The 11,369-nt window shown below is 43.7% G+C and overlaps 1 long non-coding RNA gene across 1 annotated transcript; it reads right to left on the bottom strand.

Annotated features, from left to right (window-relative positions):
• Positions 1 to 267: 267 nt before the first annotated feature.
• LOC121067253 lies at positions 268 to 11,361 on the bottom strand. The gene is made up of 2 exons (XR_005818198.1): positions 11,236 to 11,361; positions 268 to 10,058 (listed from the first exon to the last, which is right to left on the bottom strand). It is a non-coding gene; the product is annotated as an uncharacterized LOC121067253 (long non-coding RNA).
• Between the last annotated feature and the right edge of the window lie 8 nt (positions 11,362 to 11,369).

The following is an 11,369-nucleotide window of genomic DNA, read 5'->3' as shown; positions in this document are numbered from 1 at the left end:
AAACCGCTTCCTTGCGAGCATCTACGCTACAACAGCTTATGAAATTCAGACGTGCAGAATCACTTTCTCCAGGTACCCTGGTGCACAGCAGCATGAGGTACTCTGACGAAGGATCTGAGGGAATCTGGTGTTCGCTTCTTTGGAAAGGCAAGAGCCTTATTCTCTCTAAATAAGATGATTATCAAGGGGGTGTTTGTGCCCATTCTTGTTTTTGGGGACTCTCCTTTCCCTTTGCCGCCATGACTCATTAAACTCGTTAAACCAGAGTATGCTTAGCAGGAGAAGATTTAATTACACGGCAGTTGCAGGACAGTGATGGAATTTCTGTTTGACAGGCAAAGATGGCTCGATCTCCAGAGCTGTTTAGATGTCAGTGTAGCCAACTCCATCCGTAAGGCTGGGCAAGCTATACCAGGCACTGAACCAGCAAGGAAGAAGGTGAAATACGTGCCAGGAACAGGCTCAGGACACTGGCAGTTTGCATAAACAGACCGAAAATGTGCCTGTCGTGGCTGCGTCTGGGTCGCCGTGAGGAAACACTATCTGGTGAACCAACAGCCTCACGCTGCACGGTGACCTAGATAGGAAATACGATGCAGGGAGGGAGACGGTGAGACGGTGCACTGCTGTAACACACGTATCAGGTTATTTGCTGTTGCTTTTATCTGGCTATAAGAGTTTAATCGTCAATAAACCACTTGGAAGCAAGTCCTGGCCGCTCCCTTCCTTCTCAGGCACTCTCCCGACGACAGAGTGTGCAGCCAGACAAACTTCTGAGCAGCGCGTTGCAGCACTTAGCAAAAGGGTAACAAAATATTCTGAAAACCACGCACGGTACACATCGCAGCTACGTGTGCAGCACGTAAAAAGTACAGCCTTAAGGTTTCTGTGAAGCTGCTCGGAGGGATTACACCAGCTTCAGGGTGACTACTCTTCTGTGCATGTAAGCAGGTTTGTTTACATAAACTCTTCCCACTCTGGCATCTGAGATCACAGTAGACAAGGAACCACACATCTTGAGAAAGGCAGAAAACCAGGACTCTAAGGCTGTGTCCTAGAACACCTCCTCTCACAAGAGCGTGGGCTCTCCCGAATCCCTCAATACGCATAATCCAGACTTTTGTTAAGGTGTAGGCCTTCAGCAGTGCCAAGTGTTCCCAGAAAAATCAGCCTAGTTTCAGGTAAGCAGGCTAGGGTCATTTTGCTTGCTGGAATCAGAAAGCAAAGGGAATGGGTTTGGAGCTCATGCACACTACTGCATGAAATCCCTTTCCGCTTTTTATGTTTTGTCATGGTGTATTTAAAAGCCACAAACATGACCAAGTTTTCTGTGATCAGTTGTTTTTTTTTTTTCCTTTGCAATTTACCATTTAATTAGTACACATCGTACACCCCAGCACATGTAAGATCAGATTGTTCTGATCTCAAAACTCTACCATAAAACCTTAGCACACTGAGAGAAGTACAGTTCTGACACAGACAGCACATCTCCCATGCCTGTAAAGAAACTGTACGTGGATGACACTTTGAGGAAGGCAGAAGGATGACAATCTTGCCGGGCAATGGCTCAGTGCTCCTACATTACCATTTCATAACAACAGAATAAAGATCTCTTTTAATGCTGAAACTCTGCTGGCAGAAAGAAAAAAGGTTTAAAGATTGTAGATCAAAGGTTTTTGGGCTCAAATACTAACTTACCTACAGCCCACTTTGCTCAATATGCAGTCTGTGAGCAGGAAAATGATTTTTCATTTTTCATTCTTCTGTAGCCAGAACATTGTCTCCCAAATTAGCTATGTTGGTTCCAAAATATGGCATTTTGTCCTATATTTTCAGATTTTCCCTCCAAATAATCTAACAGATAATAGAGTATTCCTCTTTCAGATGCATAATAGAGATACTGATATTTCGGTGATGCTGAGGTATCAGAAGTCGGACTCAAATTTTATTTTTCAATCACAATTTTAAAGTTACTTCTTTTGCAAATACTACATGAAGCTTGACCCCAACAAATTTTTGTCCCCATTGAAACTGTAGATAAATCTTGTAAGACATAGTGTAACTAACTTTTGTAAGACAACACTTTTTAATCTGCTGTCTCAGTAAAGAGACCTATGTTGATGAAAATGAGTAGGACCTTTTTTTTTTTTTTTTTTTCCCTTGGTTCTGTAGCAGCTAGCTGGTAGCTTTTGATATTTACATATGTTTTAGACACAAAGCTCTAAGTGTTTTGCTCTCAGAACTTACTCTAGAGTTACATTTGTGGTTACCCTGTCGGTGTATTATCTCACACGTGACAGTCCATGAGCAACTAAAAAAAAAAATCTACGTGGTAATTAACGCAGTAGGGAATGCTACATAATTCTTACAGCATTTATTGCTATTTTCATTCATCCCAGTGAAAGCACTTCTCTGTTCATTCTGGATAGCGAAAGATGTCTTCTCCTCTTCAGGAGCGCTTCCTGACCGCTGGATCCGTACAGGAGGAGAGGAACTGCTGGTTCTGAACTCCCCCTGCACAGGGCAAGCCAGTCTTGCCCTACCTATGCCCATGGTGTAAAATTGCCTTCAGTACCAGGAAGGCTCACATAGTGGTGCAGCTATTTTAAGTTGCTGCTCTGGAAATGTATTTCCAGCTCCCACTTTTTCATCTTTCCAAGTTGCTCCTTCTGCCTTAAATGTTCTAACGTAAAGTATTGTTTCACGAGAAATGAAACATCTTTCAGAAAGGGAAGCTACTTCTAGTTTCCTTTCTCAGGTGTCTTTGTCACTTCCCCTGAAGGTCACGGTGGCTGGATTTGTCACTCTGCAGGCAGCAGTTTCTGTGTAGGACCTAAGTGAATTTCTCCCGTTTTGGGAGGCTTTTGGGAAGAGCCTTCTAGCCCAATTCTCCTCCCCACCTGCCAGCAGGCCTCATCTTTGACACGAAGAGGGCCCGGCGCCGGTTCCACCACATGGCTCTGTAACACCCCTTCTGCTGCCTCCATGGGAGCGCAGCGCTGAGCCGCGGCATGGCGTTGCAGAACCTCCTTGGGGATGAAAACCTCCTCTATTTATAGACCGCTGATGAGGCTAGATGAGTGTTTCCAGAGGTCGTTCTGGAAGGGCTCCCGTCTGGCTGTGCTGACAGCTGACCAAGGGAAACTAGTTTGCTACCTTGCTTCACAGCTTTGCCCTGCATGGAGCGTTCACTAGACCTCTGCAGCGAAATATTCAGTGCATGAGGCAAGCATTCAGTGTTATGCATTGGCATTTATGAACCTTCAAAGACGTTTTCTTCCTTACGTGCCTCCTCCACATCTGGATCACAAATGCAAAATCAGACCCTCTAACACGAGCCCGCATTTGCAATTAACTTTTATTCTAGGTCTGTGATTCAGTGCTGTCTTAAGATAATATAGAGCGAGAATTTTTAGCTTCATGCTGTAGCTTTTTCTGAAAAAGATTCAGTCTCTCGAGGCCAATATTTTTAAATCAAATATAAGGTTCAATTAAAAAGAAAATGCAGTGCAAAATGTTGCTCTACAGAGATATGATTCAGCGTTTCTTTTACTCGTGACATACGAAATGAGGAATATTTCTTAAAATAGGGGAGAAATGGTCACCCTGGCTAAAATAAGGTAAGGAGCAGGCTGGATGTGCAGAGCAGGCATATCCGCAGACACACGAGCCTTTGTGTGTATATGAGCTGGCCACGTATGGCCTCCCACATTGATAAGTTGCTGTTTAAAAAAAAAACAAAACAACTAAAATGAAAGCCCTTAACTACTCCTGCCCACAGCACATGGCTTTTATTGGAGGCTGTGTTTGCACAAGGGAGGAGCTTTGCCTCCCACCCAAATTTTGACAATGCTTACAATTTGGTAAATAGGTGAGGGCAGTCGCTATCTATTCTCTGCCTATTCCCTCCGATCGAATCTCCATCTATATCCCAGAGTGAGGAAACTGTAATCTGAGGAACTCTTCTATGAATCTGTTTTAATGAAAACTCCTAAACGAGGCCCTAGCACTGGACATAGCTTGAAATTAAAAACAAAGCAAAACAAACATATGAAACACCAACCAACCCAACAACAACCAAAAGAAAGAATAATGCCGGGGAGAAAACGTAAGCCTAATAGAACAGTAAGGAAAAAAGTGAAACCTGCCCCCTGCAAAGATAAGCATTATCGTCTTCCATTGCGCTGTGGGTGGATGAAGAATGTGCAAATCGCTTGCTGACCTGCTTTTTGCTTCTGCATAAAAATGAAAGGCCATTTCTTCTACTACCAATAACTGCCACCTTATCTCCAGGTCACTAATTAGCTAGCTGGGTGAGCAAGGAACAGGTTCAGGGGTAATACTTCTAGCAGTGACAAAACAATGCAGCGTGATAGGAAGACTCAGACGCAACCCAGCCCTAATTACAGCTCTGTAACGCATGCTACTGCTCCAAGAGAAAACCAAAGATGTTAATAATTCATATTCAGCTGTGTGTTTGCAGGAACTCCTGTTAAGTTTAATGTTCCGGGACCTGGTATTTAGGTACCACTTTGTATAAATGCACACAATATCAACGTTATGTTTTACTAGTCACTAACAGCACCATGCCCATTGACAGAGATGAAATGAATAGTGTCAATTTAGATCGTGCAGGGGGAAAGCAACAAATTTTCATAGTAATATATGAATTTAAATTACCACACATCCATTGCACTCCTATTTTAGTAAATATCTGTTCTTGGTATAAGTTAAGTTGCTCAGGAAGTACTTTAAAACAAGTTGAAATTTCCTACTTTGATATTGGATTTGGAGTATTTGCACAGAGGGTCGTGCTTGTTAACACAGGAGACAAGGAGATGTAGAAGCACCAACATACTGAGTATTTATCAGGATCACAATTTTTAATACCATTATTTGCTCAGTTCTAAAATCTTAAGAACTATTTTAATCAACAGACAGAACCTTTCAACTGCTAAAATCTGAAAAATAACCTGTAAAATAACCTGTAAAAGTCCTTGGCATGCTGTTCACAGAGCCAAAAGCACAAAGCACCTCTCCCCACATTCTCAGACAGACGAATTGGCTGATGCCAGCCATTACCGTGTCCTGGTATATCACAATATCCCGCACTTTGGACCTGCTGATTCTCTCCATACAATTTTAACAGGTCACTTGGAAAGACTTCCCTCTGTTACGGACGGAGTAGAAATGGGTCAAGTTATATAATACGAAGTAAATAAGGGTGAAGTTTCATGACCTGACTGAGTCAGCTTACTGTTCTGACTTGGGTGGTCCTGCTTTTCCCTCCCTAACTCCTGGCCCTGCTGGTCCACACCCTCTCTTGCACCACATCAAACCACACAGTAAGCCGATCCAACTTGTTAATCCAACAGAAAACTATTCTCTTTCAACTGACTCACCAAAGGGCTAGACGAGCGTGGTGCTAAAGTAAGGCAGGGTGAAGGAAGATGCTGCTGGAAGCAGCCTCTTTTGGTGGGCAGCAACTCAACGCCATGACTTAAACTTGCCCAGACTACAGAAAATGTAGCAGGAGGGCACAGGAGGAGCACTGACAGAAAACAGAATGGCAAGGAATAAAAGCCTGTGTCTTTAGAAAGGGTGGAAAGCAAGAAAAGGCATCAGAAAGCCCTTGGGATAGGGGGGACTGCGAGGAGGGCAATGTAGGAGAGCAATAGGACATCCTGACAATGCATCAGAGAGGTCCCAGGCAGTCCTGGGACAAGGGGAAACAGAGTGCAGGAGAACAAAGTCCTGAGCTGTGCTGAATTCACCTAAATTGGGATGACTCTTTCGGGTTCAGGCTCACAATGCTTATGCACGTGAACACATATGTAGGCAGCCCTGGCAAAGGTGAGCTCTTCAGGACAGATGTGCAAGCTTGATAGTTTTAACAAAACATCAACTATTATATCATATTCCCATTGTTTGATAAAAGGGGGAGGGAGGACACCATTGTTCACTTAGAAAACAAATAAAAATGAAGCGTACCCCCATTCTTCTCAAGAAATTGCCTCATCCAAAAAAAAAATCAGAACCCAAAGTCTGTTGAGGAATAACACCTCAATAGTTGGTGTTATCAGTTCAAAAACTCCCTCACTATTGTCTTTTCCTTCCTCTCTTAAATTGCCGAGGCAGGTTTCTCCTCTCACAGCACCAAGTGTCCTAAGCTTTTTCTTGGAATCTCTCTCGCTAGTACAACTGCCTTCACAAGAAAAAGACTTGGAGGATATCAAAAATTGTGCTAGCCAGCTGGAGAAAGGGAAAAGAAACTGCATCTCCACCCAGAGATAAAATGTCCAGTCCTTTAATAAAACACATCTTTGTGGCTCCAGGGACAGTTCTTGAGCTCCTCTGTTGTGCACTGGATAATAGTTTCTAGGCAATCTGGAGAAAAACATGGAGACTAATAGCAGCATATATTGTAACCCATGAGCTGAGGCTCTCTGGGTCTCCCCAGGTGCACAAAGCGAACTGCCCTTCTTGCCCACACCCCAGGGCGTCCCTGTTCCCTTTTCCAAGTACAAGGCAAGGCACTGGCAGAAGAGAGAACTACGTGCCTGGCAGCTGGAAGAGGAGGAAAGAGAAAATATGATGTGCAATAAATCAGGTACACACACAAAATAACCAGGGCAGGCCGCCACACCATCCGAATGCTGCTCTGCATTGTTTCTACCGTGATGATCTTTCAGCATGTCACGATGCTGAACCGTGATGACACAGGGCCAGGAAGCACATATCAGATGCACAGTAAAAAGGTCATGTAATGGCTGTGGCCCTCTGAAACATCGAAGAGACTTTCTTTACCTCCGAGTCCCTTGTTCTGAAGCTAGGAGACGTGCCTGTGTCAAAATCGAGAACAACGTGTGGAGCAGTTAAGATAAATATGACCTACATGAATTCTGTTTTCAAAACTGCTTATCGCTGTATCAGAGCCTAGATTTCAAATAGCGTTTAAAAAATGTTCTTTAAAAGTAACTTTCTGTCCATAACAGGGCTTTAAGCACCCCGAGGGCCTGCTGGCTTGCTTAAGTTAGAGGCCAAAAATGTACATAATTGTCAATCTTTAGGGAGACAGGGAGTTCTTTTCTAACCAGAGCCAGAAATACTCCCTCTGGAGAAACCTCACAAACAATGTGGAAAAAGCTTTTGAACTTCTCATGGTACAAATTTTAAAATGAAGACAAGACTGGAATAAGTCAGTCTTGAGCTTTTTCTAAGCCCTGCTGCATTGCCGTAGCTTTACAGAAATAGATGTCTCGTAGCAGCATCTTCGGAAGAAAAAAAAAGAAAGAAAAGAACATTGTCTTATACTGTAACTCACTACTGTAACTCGCTTTTCTTTAAATACGAATACAATTATTAAAGCAGTCTAACATTTTAATCTGCATAAATCTCTCTTGATCAACCCCAACTGTATTTTTGGTGTAATAAAACAGGCTACATTCCCAGAGAAGCAAATGCATATCATTTCAGACAGATTCAGGGACAGCAAAAACAATTTCGGTTGAAGAGCCTGGAGGAATCCCGCAGTATTAAACACTTCAGGTTTACACAAAGTAATTGAGAATACTTCTCCTTATAATTTAGCCCAACCCTTATAATCTCAGATTATAATGAAAGGTTTTTTTTCCTTTCAACATTACAACATTATGATATTCGGTGATAAACAACCAAATTATTTCATTAATTTCAGCAAAAACTTTTAGGGAGACTCTGTGATGGTGTCAACAAGCAAAAGGCTGGGTGCAACGTGGCCCAGAGTACTGGGGATTATTCCCAGGGCTGCGAGCCCGACCCTGCGTTGTCCCAAGGGCCGTGTGCCACCTTACACGGTGCTGAGCAGCGTGCGTTTGGTGCAGGACAGTGCAGGAGCACCTGGTACTCCGCTTGAAGGGGACGGTACCTGCAACAGCATAGCATCGAGCCCTCAGTGTATCAGAGCTTGGGCTGGCCGCAGAGCGCCTTGATGTGTCCCAGCTGTCACAGAAGGAAACCAGGTGTGCTCTTCTGCACGGGTCAGAGCCAGGCAGCACCCTATGTGCTCAGCACCAACACGACTGCATGAACCCTTCCCGGCTCTGCAGAAACAGGGGCAATACTTGAGAGGTGAATAAACCACGCTAACCCTTTGAGGGCCTCGGAAAAAGAGTGTGCATTCAGCAGAGGAGCACCTGCACAGCCTCGTGGATGTACTTTGTACAGTTTGTGCTGATTAGAAAGGAAGTGAGCTTAACAGAGAATCCAACTGAGACAAACAGTTCTCTGGTTTTATTTGGAAAAGCTGCAAACCTGCTACAGTTCACTTGCTAGTATGAAAGCTAGCTTGAAAAATGCCACTGTCGAGATCAATGAATAATGGCTTACGTGGAATAAGGGCAGCCAGGCTGAAGAACACAGTGGAGTGGTCTGGGGGGGACAGAGCAAATGCTACAGGCCCACCAGTCCTAAATACGAACTGTGACACTGTCACGGCAAAACTATCTGAAAATGGGATGTATTTAACTTTATTTCTAAGCTGATTTTGTTCTGTGAATTCAACACCTGTAGTCTTGCTGTCCTGCATTCTTCCCTTCCCCTGGGCTTCAAAGATTCTTTTTGGTTGCTTGTACAACCATACAACTGCAGCACTTGAACTATATAAAGCACATGTAAGGATAGATAAATGCAGCTATTATTACTACTTAACGAAAACAGGAAAGTTATTCATTGACCAACCTATTTTTTTTTAGGTATTTCTAATAAACACATCAGATCTATATCTAAGTGGTGATAAAAAAAAAAGAACAACAAAACCCTCTGACCTTGCATTAAGTTTATCCCACATCCTCCTCCTCATGACTGGTACAACTTTAGAGACTTTTTATCTGCATTCTCTGCGAATCAATTATGTCTCATCACTGCCTAGTCACCCTTCAAGCTCTTTTCCAGCCTCCACTGGCACACACAAGAAATTAGCTCTCTTGGAAATGCCAAGCTAGGGAGCCAGTGGAGAGTAACTCACAGGCAAGAGAGGAGGCAGTACCCTCCCCCTCTGTTTTGGCAACCTTCGTGTTGGTCATTTTGCTTTGTATACTGTATGTTCCTTTCTGTCATGCTTTGCCCTTATGCTGTCTTTTAAGGAACAAGCTCTCTGGCAATGAATAGAGTCTTTATATGCTTGGAAAACATTTCTAGCACGTTGTAGACACAATTGTGATATAAATAGTCATTGTTTTCAGAATTTCCCTACCACCGCTCTTTTCTTCAGTTTTGTCACTGGATCACAACCTCTATGGAATTGTTTTGTGCCCCTGGTGACGTGCTATAACCATAAAATATGGCAAATGTTTTGCGTATTTGAAGTTGGATTTTGTTGATCTTGTTTTTTTCTGTTGACCACGCTGGGAACACAGTAGTACATCAAGACAACTCGAAGTAGTTCAGCACGTTAGTAACCGTAAAAATTAAGACCAAAACCTTTAATTGCATCCCAAAAGACATGTGGGAAAGAGGGAAAGAACAAAGGCGTTTTGAAGCCAAATTAGCCCACGAATTAATAACTATCGTTTGGTTTTAGCCAGACACCATATTCGTGCCTTGGTCCTTATTTGTTTCGTGGTTGGACTACTGAGTTCTGAGCCTGTGACTTTCATCTCCATTATGTTTGCCGAAGGAGTACACAACAAATGCAAAAGGTCTTTAACTCTTCAGTTTCTCCCTGGCATTGTTTGCATTTCTGAAGTTTTTGAAAATAACAGGCTTGACTCTTTTCTCATTTAGCCTGGTTTAACGATGCTCTAAGTCCAAAGAATTTAGCTGTATTAATCTCAGCTTAAAGCATGCTAGAGGAATGCCTAGTATTTCTGACGTACCTCATATTGCTATAGTCAAAGAACAACTCCCATTAAGCCTAGATTAAAAATCTGTCCCCTTTATGCTCTGGACTTAAAACATCTTTTTAAACCATTTCCTTCTGCCTCTACCATTATACTTTCCTTCCTTTAAGAGCCATGAACAAAGAAATTACTAACCTGTGACTCTGTTTTCAGTTCCCAGCTTTTCCAGTTCTTTCAGCTCTTTTTTTTTTTTTTTTTTTTTTTTTTTTTTTAATTCAGCCTTGGCACTTGCTGATCACATTCAGGAGATTTCATGGACATGACATGACCTTGTCCTCTCAGTCCCTCCTTTTGCCTTCCTCATAATTCACCCTGTTTTTCCTTCCCTTTTTCTGTGTATGTACCACAGGCATTTGTAGCCTTGGCACACTTTGTTTCTCCTTTGACATCCTTCACATAGCACACGCGGTGCCTAACATTCCTCTGAGTCCTACTAATATGTCAGTTAATTTTAAATCTAGTTCTCTATACACAGATGGTGAGAATGATCCATTTTGATAGCATAAGTGTAGCCATCTTACTAGACTATATTACAGTCTTAGGCCTCACAACAGCCTGTGAGGAGTGAAAGTGTTGGTATTTCTCTTCTAGAGGTGAAGAAAAACTGAATTGTCCAAAATCACATGAAAGCCTGTGGCAACATAGAGGTAGAAAGCCCAAGCTACTCATCTTGGGTTACCAACCAGAGGACTAATTTCACCTTTCTCCCTCCAAATCTAGATATTGACTCATTTCTTTGACACTTTTTGGATTTTAGAATGGATTTCTGACCAGAAAGGTGGTGCGTACCAGCTGAGGGCTGTTGCCTCTCACCAGCCAGCCCAGCCCAGGCAAACCCATGGATGGAACAGTTCTGGTTTGCTTGCGAACTGGCTCTCGCAGGGGTGGCCACGGCAACCCCCACTGCCCAGGAGGAATCATTTTGGGAGCTTACTACGAGACTGTGAGGTGCTGGATAAAACACTGTCACCCCGGGCTGGGCAGGAAATTACAGAATATGCTACATTTACTTGATGCCTACTACCAGCTATGGTTCAGCTGGATCGATCAGAGCTTATATGTCATCTTAGAGGTCCTTTCGTGGCTTCTGATAACTGATGTGACTGCATTAACACCTTTCATTCGGTGGCTTCTGCACTTGCCATTCTCCCCATTCACCCTCTAGAGGTTCCTGGCTGCTCTGCCAAACCCATTTCCTTTTCCCCGTCAGGGGCTTTGTCGCGTTCATCGTGGCCCTAGCTCCTCACTCCCTGAGGTTTCAGCGGCCACATCACCCGCTCCTTCTTCCTGCTCTCGGCGTTTATTTAAGCCTCCTGCCCCCGGCCTGGTCAGGTCGAACAGAAGTCACGTTATTTACCCGGCAGGGGTATTTTGGGGCACAGAGGAGCGACAAAACGCCCACCGTCCCCCATGAGCCCGGCCCGCTGCCCCTCCTCGGGGGGCCGCCCGGTGCACGGCCGAGCCGGGCGCCCCTCGGAGCGGCTCGGGGCT

Source organism: Cygnus olor, chromosome 3 (genome assembly GCF_009769625.2).
Source record: "Cygnus olor isolate bCygOlo1 chromosome 3, bCygOlo1.pri.v2, whole genome shotgun sequence".
NCBI lineage: Eukaryota > Metazoa > Chordata > Aves > Anseriformes > Anatidae > Cygnus > Cygnus olor.
Note: the sequence above shows the minus strand (reverse complement) of the source record. Positions and strands in the feature narration are given on the sequence as shown.